Below are 18,042 nucleotides of genomic sequence, written 5' to 3'. Positions count from 1 at the left end.
CAAGGATTTGGAGCAAGAGGAACTCTCATTTATTGATATTGGAAATATAAAATCATACAGTCACTTGAAAAGACAATTCAATAGTTTCTTACAAAGCTAAACATACTCTAACCATTTGCCTCAGCAGTAACACTCCTTGATATTTACACAAATTAGTAGAAAACTTATGTCTGCTCAAAAACCTGCACTTAAATATCTATCACAGCTTATTCATAATTGCCAAAAACTTAGAAATAACCAAGATGTCCTTCAGTGGGGCAGTGGATAAACAAACTGTGGTGTATTCATACAATGGAATATTATTTAACATTAAAAAGAAATAAGCTATCAAACCAGAAGAAGACTTGGAAGAAATTTAAACACTTATTGCTAAGTGAAAGAAACCAATCTGAAAAGTCTACATACTGTATGATTCCAACTATATGACATTCTGGATATGGAGACAGTAAAAAAAATCAGTAGCTGCTCGGGGTTTTGGGTGGGAAGGGAGAGATGAATTGGTGGAGCACAGGAATTTTTAGGGCAGTGAAACTATTTTATAGAAACTATTCTAATGGTGGATACAAGTCATTATTTGTCAAGACCCATAGAATGAACAACAGCAATAGTGAACCCTAATGTAATATATGATTGTAGTTAATAATAATGTATCAATATGGCTCATCAATTTTAACACATATACCATGTAATTCAAGATATTAATAATAGGGGAAATTAGAGAAGATAGGTGAAGGGGGTGTGGGAACTCTCTGTACTTGCCCTCATTTTTCTTTAAAACTGCTCCCAAAATAGTACATTAATTTTTCAAAAATTTAAGCAGAGTCATCAGTGATACACACTGCAACATAGACAGATTCTGCAACTTAAGTTCAGGCAAGTTACTGAGACAAAAACTTTCTGGAAAATAAAGCAGAATCCAGAGTTGCTATATTCTCTCTAAAATGTAGTTTTCAAAAATACTAGACATGCAAAAAAAAAGAAAGAAAGAGTGACACATACCAGAAAATAAGATAGTCAGCAGTAACTAACTCTGGGTCCAAATGTTAGACTTAGCAGATAAATATCTCAGAGCAACTATTAAAAATATTTTTTTAATGTTAAAAACTTAAGTTTAAAGAACTAATGGAAAACATAGTAGTAACAACTCAACAAAAAAGGAATCTAAATAGAGAAATACAATCTGTAGAAAAAGAACCAAATAGAAATTCTAGAGCTTAAAAATACTGGAAAGTACTGGAATGAAAAATACTGGAATGAAAAATTCACTAGATAGGCTCAGTAGTGAAAAGAAAGACTCCGTGAACTTGGAAATTATTAGAAATACCCCAATGCAAGGAATAGGGAGACAAATTGAAGAAAAGTGATAAAAAGAATCTCAGAGAACTTTAGGATAGTAAGAAGTATCCCAACATACATTTAATGAGCATGCTAAAATGAGAGGAAGGGTCGAGAGTGGCAGAAAAAATAATTGAAGAAATAATTAATGAAAACCCCCCAATTTTGATAAGAACATTAAACTAGAGATTGAAGCAGCTCAACAAACTCCAAATATGAAAAAGACAAGGGATAAACCTGGATACTTTACCGTGAAACTGTTGAAAGGCAAAGACAAATAGAAACTCTTGAAAGAAGCAATAGGAAAAAAACTCATCATGAATAAGGGAGCAACAATGTGATTAATAGCTAAGTTCTCTAATCAGAACAAGAAGAGCATCAAGAAGACAATGTAATGACATATTCAGGGTCCTGGAGTTGAGTTTGGTAGGGGAACTGACGACTAAGAATTCTATATGCAGTAAAATTATCCTTCAGTAATGAAAGTGAAAAACATTCCTTCTAAGAAAGCAAAAACTAAGATTTTATTGCTTAGCAGATCTGTACTATGAGCATTACTTAATGAAATTCTTTATCATTACTTAATGATACTTAGCAATAACTCAGAGCCACATGAAGGAATGAAGAGCACTAGCAATGGTACATGTGTGGGTAAATACAAAAGACCATATAATCTTTTTCCTTGTCTTCTTATTTCTTCAAAAACCAAAAGTGTTTAAAGCAATAATTATAGTACTTTATTGTTGGACATGTATATGAAAGTAATATAATTAATATTAATATTGAGGGTGGTGGATATGGACCATATAGGAGCACATTTGCTATGATAGAATTAAGTCAATATTTATCTGAAATAGATTGTCATAAGTTAAAGATTCATTTTTTAACCCCTAAAGCAATGACTAAAAAGAAACTTTACAAAATCAAATAATTTAATCAAAAGAGGAATTATGACGTTACATTGAAAACATACTTATTTTATGTAAAAGACCCTAAAGGAGTAACAGAACCAAAAAAGGACATTTAGAAAGGAAATATCAAAATGGAAAATAAAATCCAGCCCTATCAGTAATTACAATACTTGTGAATGGACTTCGATTGAAAGAAATTTACATTTCTTTTCTTTATTCCTGTAAACAGTATTATGACTGTCTTCCATTTGCCCTTCCAGATCCACTCTTCTCCTCAGTATACTTTGCTTTTTACCATAGGAAGCTTATTTGTTTGGATCATATGGGTGTACCCTCTGGCACTTGGTCAGTTTTTACCAATGAGGAGACCCTCAGGAATACTGAAGGGAAGAGTGTGTAACAAACATTTATTTTCCCTGGCTTCCTGTGGGGGCACAGCAGGCTATCTAGGTCTGTACACTGAAAGTGGCCTTTTCTACACTATTCCCTCCTTCTAATTACAGTCACTAACCCCTCTACTTAAACTTACGGGTATAAGGAAAGGGAAAGTTCTTCTGCTGTTAGCCTTGGGTTATTGCACTGTTCCTTGTGGTTCCTCTTCATTCTTACTTTTATAAATAGTACTTTTGTACCTTAACCTTCCTTGGATTGTCCCAAGTTGAATGTGCCATCTGTGTCCTAAATGAACCCTGGCTGATATATCTATGAATTTTTAGGTAGGATTTTTTTTTACTCCATATCAGCCATCTTTTTAAAATCTTTTTCAATGTTTGTATATTTTTCTTCATTCAGAAAAATCTTCAAAACTCTCGCATCTTTATTCTGTTTTAGTGTGCCTACAATGCATATATTAATTATTTTATTTGTTATTTTGCATTATGTAATTCCTTATATTGACAAATTGTTTTTCAATCCATCTTGTCTTTTTATTTTAATTTCTATATCTTTGCCTCTCCTATTGCATATTCTTTGAAGTAACCAAGCAGATGAAAACTGTATATTTACATTCTGTTCAGAGGAAACCATTTATAGAATGTATGCTGTTTTACATTTGCCACAGTGTCTTTTCAAAGCAGTCAGTCTCCTCTTTCTTTCTCCCTCCCCGCCCCCCGCTTTCTTCTCATGTAACCCCATCTGACATTTTTTTTCAATACACAGCATTGAAGAGGCACCCCTCTATATTTTTACTTTAAAACAACTGCTGGGAAATAGCCCTCTAAGCATTAACTTTGAAGGCAAATTTCTACCTCATTTTGAAATACCCATTGACATGTGTCTTGTATGGATTAGTTGACCTGTCATGTGTTTTTTGTCTTGGGTTTTCTGTCTAAGTTAGTGTGAGATCTCAGTTTACAATGCTTAGAATGTATGTGCTGTATTCAAGTCTATCTTTCCATCCTTTTCCACTCCAAGTATGCAAAATTTTGTAGGTTTCCACCATGTGCTCCTGCTTCTTTATATATTTCATGCTGGCAGTTTTAGTCTCTGAAGGTATTACAGACAAAAGAAGCTAAGGTGGAATCTTTGGAACCTTTGGAATCAGGCTTCTGATTCTGGCTGCCTCAGTATATCATTCTGTATAATTGGGAAATGCCTATCTTTTTACTCATCAGTACATTGCAACATGTAGTCGTAGTTGAGTTCTTTTTCTGTCTCTGTTATTCTGTGCTATTCTGATTCATGGAATGTATTACTGATTCCATTACCATTTTGTAACAGTGAAAATTCCACTAAAGTTTTATTGTTTAAAGTTTCTGTACTCTTTTAAGTCAACTCCCGTGTCTAGTTACTCGTGCTATTTTGTACTCCATTAACTCCCAAAGAATTTTAGATGAGGAAGAATTCATTAGAGATTATCTAGTAGAATTTTCTATTTGATGAAGATATAGTAAAGAGGTTAAATTAGGATTCTAGGAACAACCAAATGTAATAAAATACAGGCAGGTCTTCTGTTTGCCAGTCCACTACCCTTTGCATTATTTCATGCTACATCTTTTATTATTTGAGCTTATTTGTAGTGAATTCCATTAGAAAGAACACTAATATAGTGATCAACGTATCTAGCTTTTAGTTATAGATATGTCATTAATTAGCTGAAAGATTTTGGAAGTCACTGAACTTTATTTGTAATTACAAAATATATCATATAAGCCAGCTGATCCAGGTTTCCTTTAAGATCTATTTCAGTTTTAAATTCAATTCTAAATGGTTTTCATTTATAAGATGCCAAGAAAAGACTACCTTAAGTTTTGGTGAGAGGGACCAGGTGACACAAAACTTATAAGCTATGATTCTTTCCAACTCTTTTATATATTCTTTTAAAGGAAGTATAGAATATCTATCTCAACTGTGCACAGTTGAGATTATGTACACATTTGAACAAATTCAAAAATAGTCTAATAGGAGAAATCTTACAGAAATGACATTTTGGAAAAACCACTAATGTCAAATGCTTATCAGGTATTTGTTAGTTAAAATTTTTAAACAGTTTTTTTATAAAGAGGTAGTGTAGGAGGTTAGTTGAAAATGCCATCTTGAACACTCAGCATCATTACTTATGGTGAAATGTAAACAAAAAGCACTTTACACTCTTTACACCCATTAAGGATGGTTATAATATCAAAGACAGAGAACAGCAAATGATGGTGAGGACGTGGAGAAATTGTAACCCTCATACATTGCTGGTGGGAATACATATGTTACAGCTACTCTGGACAATAGTTTGGCAGTTCCTCAAAAAGTTAAATTTATATGACTTAGCAATTTCACTCCAGGTGTATACCCAAGAGAACTGAAAACATAGGTTCACCAAAACCTGTATATGAATGTTTATAGCAGTATTATTCATAATAGCCAAAGGGTAGAAACAATCCAAATGTGCATTAGTGGACAAATGGAAAAATAAAATGTGGTATATCCATACAGTGAAATATTATTCAACAATAAAATGGAATGAAGTACTGATACATGCTACAATATAGGTGAACCTTAAAAACATTATGCTATGTGAAAGAAGCCAATCACAAAAGACCACATATTGTATGTTTCCATACATATATAATGTCCAGAATAAGCAAATCCATAGAGAGAGCAAGTCGATTGGTGGTTGCTAGGAACTGGGTGAAGAGGAGAATTGGTAGTGGCTGCTAATGGGTATAGGATGTCTTTTTAGGGTGATGAAAATCTGGAATTAAACAGTAGTGATGATTGCACAAACTTGTGAATATACTAAAAAACATGGATTTGCATACTTTTAAAGGGTGAAATTTATAGTAAGTGATTTATATTTCAATAATAAAAAACATCTAGGGACTTCCCTGGTGGCCCAGTGGTTAAGACTCTGAGCTTCCAATGCAGGGGGGTCATGGGTTCAATCCCTGGTTGGGGAACTAAGATCCCACATGCTGTACAGAGTGGCCAAGTAATAATAATAATAACAATAATAATAATAATGAACATCTAAAACATGACAAGGTAGGTCATCATGAAATTGTTCAAAACCAGTGATTAAGAGAAAATCTTGAGAGCAGTTTGAAGAAAAGAGACACATGACTACAGAGCAACAAATATCAGAATTTAAGCAGATATAGCATCAGAAGCAACGTAAAGAGGAAGACCATAGACCAACATCTTTAAAATAAAGAAAATACTTTTAACCGAGAATCCTATACCCAACAAAAATCTTTCAAACATGAAAGTGAAGTCTTCTATAGATATACAAAAGCTGAAAGACAAATGATTTTTGATAAAGGTACAGAATCAACTTAATGGAAAAAGGATAGTCTTTTCAATAGATGGAGCTGGGAAAATTGGATATCCATATGCCAGAAATGGATTTTCATCTATACTTTGCATGATATGTGAAAAGTAACTCAAAATGGATTACAGACCTAAATGTAAATAAGACCTCAACTATAAAGCTTCTAGAACAAAACATAAGGAAAGGAGAAAATCTTCATGATTCTCTACTAAGATTTCCAAAAGCTGGATCAATAAAAGTAAAAACTGATAAGTCAGTTTTTATCAAGATAAAAATAAACTCTGCTCTTAACAATATACCCTTAAGGGAATGAAAAGATGTACTCATCTCACTAGCCACTCCTTCTTTTTTTTTTTTTTTTTTTTTTTTTTTGCGGTATGCGGGCCCCTCACTGTTGTGGCCTCTCCCATTGCGGAGCACAGGCTCCGGACGCACAGGCTCAGCGGCCATGGCTCACGGGCTCAGCCGCTCCGCGGCATGTGGGACCCTCCCGGACCAGGGCACGAACCCGTGTCTCCTGCATCGGCAGGCGGACTCTCAACCACTGCGCCACCAGGGAAGCCCACTAGCCACTCCTTCTTAATTTCTTTTCCTGGTTTTTCATCATATCTCCAGCTTCTAAGTATTGCAGTTTCACAGAATTTAGTCTGTGTGCGGTCACTCTTTGATCTCACCATTTCATATTTTAAATACTATAAGCAAGTAACTCCCAGATTTGTATTTTCAGCCAGGACCTTTCCCCAGACTCCAAACTTATACAGCCATCTTTGTGCTTAACATCTCCACCTGGATATTTAGTTAGTGTCTTCAACTTAACAAGTAACAAACAAACCTACTGATTTTTAAAAAAATATATTTATTTTATTTATTATTTATTTTCCTTATTTATTTATTTATTTTTGGCTGCGTCGGGTCTTAGTTGCGGTGTGCTGGATCTTTGTTGAGGCATGCAGGATCTCTTCATTGTGGCACTCAGGTTTCTCTCTAGTTATGGCATTCGGACTCCTCTCTAGCTGTGGTGTGCAGGTTTTCTCTCTCTAGTTGTGGCGCCTGGGCTCCAGGGTGCACAGGCTCTGTAGTTGTGGTGCGGGGGCTCCAGAGTGCATGGGCCCTATAGTTTGCGGCATGCAGGCTCTCTCGTTGAGGCTCATGAGCTCAGTAGTTGTGGCATACGGGCTTAGTTGACTCACAGCATGTGGGATCTTAGTTCCCTGACCAGGGATCAAACCTGCGTCCCCTGCATTGGAAGGTGAATTCTTTACCACTGGACCACCAGGGAAGTCCCAAACCTACTGATTTACACCAAACCACAACACCCTCACCCAAAGCAGCTCTTTTGCAGTCTCCCTATGTACATAAATGCTAACTTTTGCCTTCTAGTTCCTGAGGACAAAAACTGTGGAGTCATCATTCACTAGAAATCTTTCTCTTACAAGCACATATCAAATCCATCAACAGATCCTTTACCTCTACCTTCAACATATATAAAGAATCTGACCACTTTCTACTACTTCAATCACTACCATCAATTCTAAGCTTAGTATGATCATCCTTTGCTTGGAATTTTTAGCGACCTCCTACATGGTCTAACTTCCATTCTTTTTTCACTACAGTCTGTTCTAATACTAAAGCCAGAGAGAACTTTTTCAAAGGTAAATCAGGCCATGTCTTTTCGCTGCTCAAAACCACACAATGGTTTCCTACTCAGGATAAAAATTCAACATCTTTGTATAATGGCTTCAAAAGCCCTGCAAAATATGGCGCCATCTATGGCGCTCTCTTGACCTTATCTCTTGGTGCTCTGGTTTGTTAAACAAACTAAGCATGCTTCTGTCACAGGACATTTGTAAATCTTGTTCCCTCTGCCTGGGAAGCTCTTCCCCCATAAGATTACATGCCTTATTCCCTCACTTACAAAAAGTCTGTGCTCAGATGTCTTATCAGGAGGCCCTTTTTCACCTTTCCTAGAACTTCTTGTACATCTTGCTTTCCCTACTTTTTTCCATAAGACATGTCAAAATTATATATAGCAGGAATGTGCAAACTATGGTCATTGGGTAAATCTTAGCTACCACCTGTTTTTGCATATAAAGTTTTCTTGGAACACAGCTATGCTCACTTTTTTATATGTTGCCTATGGCTGTTTTTTCACTACAATGACAAAGTTGAGTAATCGCAATAGAGACATGAGACCTCTAAAGCCTAAAACATTTACTATTTGGCCATTTACAGAAGAAGGTTGCTGACCCTGATATACACTGTGTTTGCTTGTGTTTATTGCCTGTCTCTCCCCATGAGAAAGTAAGTCCTATGAAGGCAGTTATTTTTTTCACTGCTGCATCCTTGGCACCTAGAATAGTATCTGGCACATAATAGGTATTCAGTAAGTATTCCAGGAACAATTAAAGAGAATACATGATATGGTCTAGTAATTAAAGGATATATTAAAGGATTTTAGGCTTTAAAGACAAAAATTCCTCTAGATTATAAGCTTTGTTATTATGTATCATTATCATCTAAAAATAAATACACTTTTTTTTCAATTAAGCATGTTTGCAATTAAGAAAAGAGACTCCTGTGTAGGGGGAATTCCCTGGTGGCCTAGTGATTAGGATTCTGGGCTTTCACTACAGTGGCTTGGGTTCAGTCCCTGGTCGGGGAACTGAGATCCCGCAAGCCGCACATGTGGCCAAAAAAAAAAAAAGAAAAAAAAATGACTCCTGTGTAAAGATGGTAGAAAGAAGCTACAGAATTTCCCTCCTCTGATACCTAATGATATGATCTTCAACAATTAAAAAAAAAGATAATAACAGCAGAACCAGAAGAAAAAAAGAAAACAAAACATTTGTCAGCAGTAACCAGAAATAAGAAGCAGGATAGAATCTCAATGTCATATATTTCAAAATATGATAGCTGAGGAAAGAAACAGATTTGCCAAAGCATGGAATGGCACCCAGCCCCATTCTCCCCAAAATCTTATCTAATGTCAAGATTAATGATGACCTTGAGATTCATCATTGATACAACTGAAATAGTACGGGGAATAACTGTATAGAGTCTCTTTACATTTTTCTTTTTCTTACTATGTGAAAGTAGAAAAAGCTTCTGGGAAGAGATGTCTGAAAGGTGAAAAGTGAGGATTAGGGATGATTTCCTGGCAGAAGCAGAGGCTTCAGGACTCCTGAATTGAGGGAATGGTCTATATTTCAAGGGCTATCTCCCTATAGGAATAAGGTTGTTCCCTTCCCAAGTAGTTAGGGTGAAACGCCAGGAAAATTTCAAAGAAATAATCCCAATTCCTCCAACAAAAGCCACACATAAAAGCTGCCACACACAAAACCAGAAATATAGATCAATGGAACAGGATAGAAGGCCCGGGGCTAAACCCGCACACATATGGTCACCTCATTTCTGATAAAGGAGGCAAGAATATTCAGTGGAGAAAAGACAGCCTGTTCAATAAGTGGTGCTGGGAAAACGGGACACCTACATGTACAAGAATGAAATTAGAACACTTCCTAACACCATACACAAAAATAAACTCAAAATGGATTAAAGACCTAAATGTAAGGCCAGACACTATAAAACTCTTAGAGGAAAACATAGGCAGAACACTCTATGACATAAATCCCAGCAAGATCCTTTTTGACCCACCTCCTAGAGAAATGGAAATAAAAACAAAAATAAACAAATGGGACCTAATGAAACAGAGGCTTTTGCACAGCAAAGGAAACCATAAACAAGATGAAAAGACAACCCTCAGAATGGGAGAAAATATTTGCAAATGAAGCAACTGACAAAGGATTAACCTCCAAAATTTACAAGCAGCTCATGCAGCTCAATATCAAAAAAACAAACAACCCAGTTCAAAAATGGGCAGAAGACCTAAATAGACATTTCTCCAAAGAAGATATACAGATTGCCAACAAACACATGAAAGGATGCTCAACATCACTAATCACTGAAGAAATGCAAACCAAAACTACAATGAGGTATCACCTCATACCAGTCAGAATGGCCATCATCAAAAAATCTACAAACAATAAATGCTGGAGAGGGTGTGGAGGAAAGGGAACCCTCTTGCACTGTTGGTGGGAATGTAAATTGATACAGCCACTATGGAGAACAGTATGGAGGTTCCTTAAAAAACTAAAAATAGAACTACCGTACGACCCAGCAATCCCATTACTGGGCATATACCCTGAGAAAACCATAATTCAAAAAGAGTCATGTACCACAATGTTCATTGCAGCTCTGTTTACAATAGCCAGGATATGGAAGCAACCTACGTGTCCATCGACAGATTAATGGATAAAGAAGATGTGGCACATATATACGATGGAATATTACTCAGCCATAAAAAGAAACGAAACTGAGCTATTTGTATTGAGGTGGATGGACCTAGAGTCTGCCATACAGGGTGAAGTAAGTCAGAAAGAATAAAACAAATACTGTATGCTAACACATATATATGGAATCTAAAAAAAAAATGGTTCTGAAGAACCTCGGGGCAGGACAGGAATAAAGACACAGACATAGAGAATGGACTTGAGGATACGGGGAGGAGGAAGGGTAAGCTGGGATGAAGTGAGAGAGTGGCATGGACATATATACACTACCAAATGTAACATAGATAGCTAGTGGGAAGCAACCACATAGCAGGGAAATCAGCTAGGTGCTTTGTGACCGCCTAGAGGGCTGGGATAGGGAGGGTGGGAGGGAGATGCAAGAGGGAGGAGATATGGGGATATATGTATATGTATAGCTGATTCGCTTTGTTAATAAAGCAGAAACTAACACACCATTGTAAAGCAATTATACTCCAATACAGAGGTTAAAAAAAAAAAGCTGCCACAAAAGCTCCTCTCTTCTTATTCTTTGGTCATACTAAAAAATTCACAGTACATAAGTTTCTTTCTTGACATTTTTAAAGATTCAACTTACATTATCTTTTTTTTTTTTTTTTTTGATGTCTGATCTTATTTATTTGTTACTCTTAGAACATCTCATTTTTGACTGGACTCAGAAGTAGAAGCTCTCAGAGAGGACAGCCTCCGTTTCTTTGCAATCTCTTCCTGCTGTTTTTCTTTGGCCTCCTTCATTATCTTGGCCAAAAGTTTAGGATATTCTGCAGCCTCTTATTTTTCTTAGTACGCTGTTTCTTCAGAGCAACACGCCGACGTTTGTGTTGCAGAACACGTGGAGTAACAAGACGCTGCATCTTGGGTGCTTTGGTCCTAGGTTTCTTACCTTCTTTGTCTAGGGGTTTTTCACAACATACTGGCGGACATCATCTTCTTTAGGGAGTTTGAAAAGTTTGCGGATTCTGCTAGCTCTTTTGGGCCCCAGGCGACGAGGCACAGTAGTATCAGCGAGTCCAGGAATATGCTTCTCCCCTTTTTTTACGATAACCAAATTGAGAACGCTCAATTTGGCATCCACAATTCAACCCCGCACAGATTTGTGCTTTCTTTCTCCAGTCCTCCTTGGTCTGTAACAGGAATGCCCCTTACTCAGTAGCAGGCAGACTCGGCCATGTCCAGAAATGGGCAGAAGACCTAAATAGACATTTCTCCAAAGAAGACATACAGATTGCCAACAAACACATGAAAGGATGCCCAACATCACTAATCACTGGAGAAATGCAAATCAAAACTACATGGGTCAAGACACCCTGCTTCATGGGGAAACCCTGTTTGTCGTTCCCACCATTGATTTGGACCACATAACCCTTCCATTCTTCACCCAGAGCGTCAGCAGCAACTCCTGTAGCCATACGCTTCTCATAAAAGGTACGAAGTTTTTGTTCATCGTCCACTTCAATGAGTTTCTGGCAGCCAGTGGCCGGGAAAGAGATGTTCAGCCTCATTCTAAAGCAGCCGACCGCCTCCGAGGCGCCAAGAAAAAGAGCTCAACTTATATTACCTTATTTCCAGGTGATTTCTATCATTTGATTTGCCTCTCAGAGGATAATTTTTCTCTCTCTCTCTCCAATTGCCTCTCTTCAGTCAAGAATGGGAAATAGAGAGAAAGGTTCTAGATATATGGGGGGGGGGGGAGAGAAGTAATAAAAAGTAATTTTAATGCATTGTGCTAGTATATATATATATATATATATATATATATATATATATATAGCCAGCCATGTAGCAAGTGGGATCTTAGTTCCCCAACCAGGGATGAACCCATGCCCCCTGCAGTGGAAGCGCAGATCCTAACCCCTGGACCACCAGGGAATTCCCAGGGCTGGGATATTTTAAAGCCATTGACTCTGTTTTAAACAAAACATGATGAAACTGTTCTGGTAAAACAGTAAAAGCTTCCCAGAATAAGCACAAAATAACACTTTCCAGTATTTTTGTCTTTAAAGGTGGAAAAGACACTAAAGCTAAGGAAGTATTAATTCAGTGTTGCACTTCTCAGAGCAAAAGTGATATAAAACCATACAGTTGCCAAGTTTATTAAACCAGCAGCAAAATAATAAATATTATGTCTGGCAAGGACTCAGGATCAACTATTGGCAGAATTCCTTTAATGTGATACTTTTGGACACTATAATATCAATGATGTAATAAGAAAGCATAGTTACTCTACCTACTCTTAACATGTGCATGCTAACAGATACTTTACAGTTGGATGAAACCTTCTATGTAAAGAGCATACATGGACGTTTTGCTATTTATGAGGGAAAAGTGCTTGACAGCTTCTTGTTTGTTTTTCTTTTTAATCACTGAAAAAATCCATGCTTAAAGGGGAAGAAATTTTTAAAATTTGGCTTGTGGTTATTTTTTGAGCCAAAAAATTTTCTGGAAAAGGTTTTTTGGATTCAGTATTGACAGAGTACAAGCAGGGAACAGGAACAACATCTCTACACTAGTTAAAGAGTTGACACTTGAATATTATTTCTCATAGTGCATTATTGCCAGAGCACAATTGTCTGTAAACAATATGGACTTTGATCTTGATTCAGTTTTTAAAGGAAATCATGAGAATTGTGCCTATGATTGAATTTTGGTCCTTGAGTATATATTCTTCAAAATGCTGTGAAAAAAAAAAAAGAGCAGTGAATAGAAAACTCTTGTTTTCCAGCTTGAAACAGGTTGGCTGTCAAGAGGGAAGGTAGTCATGAATTTTTGAAATCAGATATGAGATAAAAATATTTTTTCATGGGAATTCCCTGGCAGCCCTGTGGTTAGGACTCAGCACTTTCACTGCTGGGGTCCAGGTTCAATCCCTGGTCAGGGAACTAAGATCCTGCAAGCTACTCAGCAGAAAAAAAAAAAAAAAAAAAATTCTCCATGACCCTAAAAAAGACCATTTCTGTGATTTCAGATGGCTTGCCCCAATGGCAGCATGTATCAGAAGCTTGAAAAGCCTGAAACTGTCTTTCAGGGCTAAATTATTACATTAGTGCTGAAAATAATATATTAGGATAAACTATAATGCACAGGAGGCTTTATTACTATGAGAAGGACTGTTTCACAAATTAGGATATGCATTCTTCTTCCACCATCTCCACCCAGAAAAAATAACCACTTCTAATGTGAACTCATTTCACTTTGAATACCTCTATTAGAGTATTTAACACATTGTATCAGATGTTTTGGAGTATTTACATTTCTCAGTTGTACTGTGCACTCCTCAAGGGCTAGTGATCGTGGGTGTGCTAGTAAATCTTTCTGGGAATAAAAATAATTACAATTTACAAATAATAACATATACAATACTGTATTGTAAAATCCATATAGGCGATTGATTCTTACAGAATGCTTTGGTTGATTTTTACCAAACTCTTGTTTCTATAGCCCTGTCTGTAGCCAACCTATAGGTGTGCAATTGTTGAAGAATGTAGTGCTAACATAAATGGTCATTGATATTTTTGTCTAAGTAAAAGAGTAAGATGAAAATTAAACTTTACTTTTTCATCAATGATGTGACTTCTCGCTAACTCATTAATAGTTTTAAAATAGTGGGCTTCCCTGGTGGCGCAGTGGTTGAGAGCCCGCCTGCCGATGCAGGGGACGCGCGTTCGTGCCCCGGTCCAAGAAGATCCCACATGCCGCAGAGCGGCTGGGCCCGTGAGCCGTGGCCGCTGAGCCTGAGCGTCCGGAGCCTGTGCTCTGGCAACGGGAGAGGCCACGACAGTGAGAGGCGCGCGTACTGCAAAAAAAAAAAAAAGAAAAAAGAAAAAAAAATTAGTGTAAGAAGATTATTTATTTCAGCATAACACTTTAAATTTAATTTGATTAATATTTTTTTCTATTACTTTCTTAAGTCTAGACCAGCGGTCCCCAACCTTTTTGGCACCAGGGACCAGTTTCATGGAAGACAATTTTTCCACGGACTGGGGGCAGGTGGGGATGGTTTCAGGATGATTCAGGCACATTACATTTACTGTGCAGTTTATTTCTATTATTATTACATTGTAATATATAATGAAATAATTATATAACTCACCATAATGCAGAATCAGTGGGAGCCCTGAGCCTGTTTTCACTTGCCACTCACTGATAGGGTTTTGATATGAGTCTGCAAGCAACTGATTTATTATGGTCTCTGTGCAGTCAAACCTCGCTGCTAATGATAATCTGTATTTGCAGCCGCTCCCCAGCGCTAGCATCACCACCTCAGCTCCACCTCAGATCATCAGGCATTAGATTCTCATAAGGAGCATGCAGCCTAGATGCCTCACATGCACAGTTCACAGTAGGGTTCGCGCTCTTATGAGAATCTAATGCCTGTGGTCTGTTTCAAGCTACCAATGTGATATCACTGGTAATAGAGTTGGGAAGAGATGGGCAGTGGCACACCACCGTATAGCTTTTTCTGCATGCTACAATGGACATAAATAACCTCAAGGGCATCGATAATAGTAAAGCATAAGAAAATAAGTGATGAGTTGTATTTATTTGTTTTTAATATGTTTGAAAATATTTATTGTTGGTAATGGCTGTGTTTAACTAGTAGCTTGCAGAATTCCTAAAGATTTAATTTTTGACAGCATGTGCTTGTATGAGTTGGATTCATCACACTGCTGACCCTGGAGTGGTCCCATGCATAATCTACACAGCCTTATGTGACTGATTTGTTAATTGATTTAATGCAATCAACTTAACATATTCATCATTATGCCCTTGGCTTTTATGGAGGATTGCTATAAGAAAGACCATGCAAATGATGTCTATGCATTGGCTATAAGATTACATCAAAACTTTGACTTTATTCCAATGTTTAAGTTTGTCTTATTGAATTGGTTACAGACAAGTTCCCTCTTTGTTTTATCTGCCTTGAAACTCACAGGTAAATTGTACACTTGATCATAATAACTGTTACTGCAGGCCAATAACATTTCATTAAAAAAATCTTATGTTCAAATTTTAAGAGATATATATATATGTATGTATATGTATGTACATATACATACATATATACATATAATACATATACAGACCTTCATTCATATATATGTACACATACAAACACAATTTCAAATTAGGTTTCCTAAGGTACATTTGATATGAAATGTTGAATAAAGTCTTGTTTCCTTTATTTACCAGTTTTCAAGGTAATGAGTTGGTTCCCTAGCATTCTTCAAAGGTGAACAATGTGTTTTTAAAATATCATTATGAACTCATGTCTTAAGATATACTTATGTTTCAATCTATTGTAGTTATTCTTAACAAGTTCAAATTGTCTCAGCTTTGGCCAGTGAGAGCCAATTCAAGTTGGGTTCTTCAAATTTACTCTCAAGTCCTTTTTTTTTTTTTTTGTACGCGGGCCTCTCACTGTTGCGTTGCGGAGCACAGGCTCTGGACGCGCAGGCTCAGTGGCCATGGCTCATGGGCCCAGCCGCTCCATGGCATGTGGGATCTTCCCGGACCAGGGCACGAACCCGTGTCCCCTGCATCGGCAGGCGGACTCTCAACCACTGCGCCACCAGGGAAGTCCTCAAGTCCTTTTTATATGACCCCAATAATCTTTGATAGTTTTCATGTTTAAAGGTATGACAAGGGTATTTTAGGCTTATCTTGGCCATTACCTATCCCAAACCTAGAATCAACCTTTGCTTCAAGGAATTTGTTTCAGGGGCAAATGATTTTTAGTGTCCATAATTGGAAACATAAGTATGTGCTTGTTGCTACTGTAGTAGTCCCTGTTTTTAGGCATTTACAGTGGGCAGAACTAAGAAATATATATATTTAAATATAAAATATGTGATGAGTTCATTCTAGTACATCCAGTTCAAATTCATGATCACAGAATTTTTATGTAACTCATTGATTTTACATCTGTTTCTTTTTTGTCCCACATCAAAAACACCAACTTAATTATCCATTTGCTTTTTCTCAGACTGTGCATACAATAAATTACAATAACACCACCAATTAATACCACAAAACTATGGCTAATGATAACAAATTAAGTTCCTATTTTGTTGCTTCTTTAAAGTTCATTTTCTTAGTTTAAATCCTATGAGGAAAGTACTGTTAAATTATTGTGTTTGTACGTGATTTTTAAAAATTACTGTTTAAAGTCACTTAGAATATTCTTCTCTGTATGGTTATGCCACCCACTCCATATACAATTAAGTTCATTTATTTCATTTAGATGGGATTGCTTTTAAAATTTAATGTATTTTTGTTTTATAATTATGTGAATTATTTTGTTTCCAAAATCACATTTTTATGAGAAACCTTCCTACTATTCTATCTTTACTACCCTGCTCCTTTCCTTTTTACAGGTAACCACGTGCTTTAAGGTTTTGACTTTTCATTTCATTTAAAAAGTGAAATACATATACAGATGAATGGTAGCATGCCATAGATGCTTTTCTCTACTTTGATTTTTTTTACTTGACAAAATAACTGGAGCTGACAGTGAAATACTTTATATTCCATATACTCTTTATTCCTTTTTAAAAATTGCATAGTACTTCACTGTATGTGTGTACCGTAATTAATTCAGCCATTTCCCTATGATGGACCTTTGTGTTATTTCCAGATGTTAACCTAAAACAATAAATGGCCAGTTATTTTACCAGCAAATGGGTTTATTTGGGGGCAGCAAAGAATTGCAATTCGTGACATGCAACTATGTGAACCACATGCAAGTCCTATAAAGAAAAGGAAAGAAAACTTTTTATAGAGGAGAAGGGGAAGTTGGGAGAGATGTTGATAAACAAAAAGTCCAGTGGAGGAAACTGGGAATTCAAAGTATAATGGCTCTTAATTGGCTGAGTTGTGACAGTTTCATTGGCTGAGCTGTTGCCAGGCAAGGAAGAGATCTTTCTTCCTTCTGCTGGCATTTGTAGTAAGTACAACAGTGTCACTTCCAGCTGGAGATGCATGGTATGTCTTTTCCTATTGGGATCTGTATGGACCTTGACTGGTACATGGGCTCCCTCTTTTGGCCTTCAGACTCCATTTTAGTGAGGTTTCTCTATTAATTTTCATGCAGACTTTTGCTATAAGAAACAGTGCTTCAATGTATATTTTCTTATATACTTATTTTATATTTTTTCAGTTTTGGTCAGATTCTTGGAAGTGGGATTTGCTAGACACAAAATAAATGCATATGTAACTTTGCTAGATACTGTAAAATTCTCTCTCTTTGGAGTTTTTCTATTTTTCACTCTAACAAAGAATACTTGAGTGTTCCTTTTCCCCACAACTGCCTCACTAATAGGCTGTGTTGTGAAACTTTTGGATTTTTGCCAATTTATTGGGTGAGACATAGTATCTCAGTGATTCTTAATTTGCATTTCTCTTATGAACAAGGTTGAGAGTGTTTCTATTTAAGGGACATTTGCATTTCTTTTCCTGTGAAATGTCTGTTCATATCTCTTGCCATTTTTCTCCGGGTGTTGGTGTTTTATTCATTTTTAGATACTCTTTATATGTAGGGTTATTAAATTATCTCTGATACGTTACAGATTTTTTTCACAGTTTCTCATTTGTCTTTATACTTCTCTTGCAGTAATTTTTTCTTTTTCTCAATACAAAAGCTTTTTATTTTTACATATTGAGATTTACCGAT

At 36.5% G+C, this 18,042-nt stretch overlaps 1 protein-coding gene and 1 pseudogene across 23 annotated transcripts in view; one reads left to right on the top strand and one right to left on the bottom strand.

The window, feature by feature from the left end:
- BAZ2B (bromodomain adjacent to zinc finger domain 2B) overlaps nucleotides 1-18,042 on the top strand; it is a 390,894-nt gene that overhangs the window by 72,782 nt on the left and 300,070 nt on the right. The gene's annotated exons all lie outside the window — the stretch shown is intronic.
- LOC131751494 (small ribosomal subunit protein eS6-like) lies at nucleotides 10,967-11,900 on the bottom strand (annotated as a pseudogene).

Source organism: Kogia breviceps, chromosome 2 (assembly GCF_026419965.1).
Source record: "Kogia breviceps isolate mKogBre1 chromosome 2, mKogBre1 haplotype 1, whole genome shotgun sequence".
NCBI classification, from domain to species: Eukaryota; Metazoa; Chordata; class Mammalia; order Artiodactyla; family Physeteridae; genus Kogia; species Kogia breviceps.
Note: the sequence above shows the minus strand (reverse complement) of the source record. Positions and strands in the feature narration are given on the sequence as shown.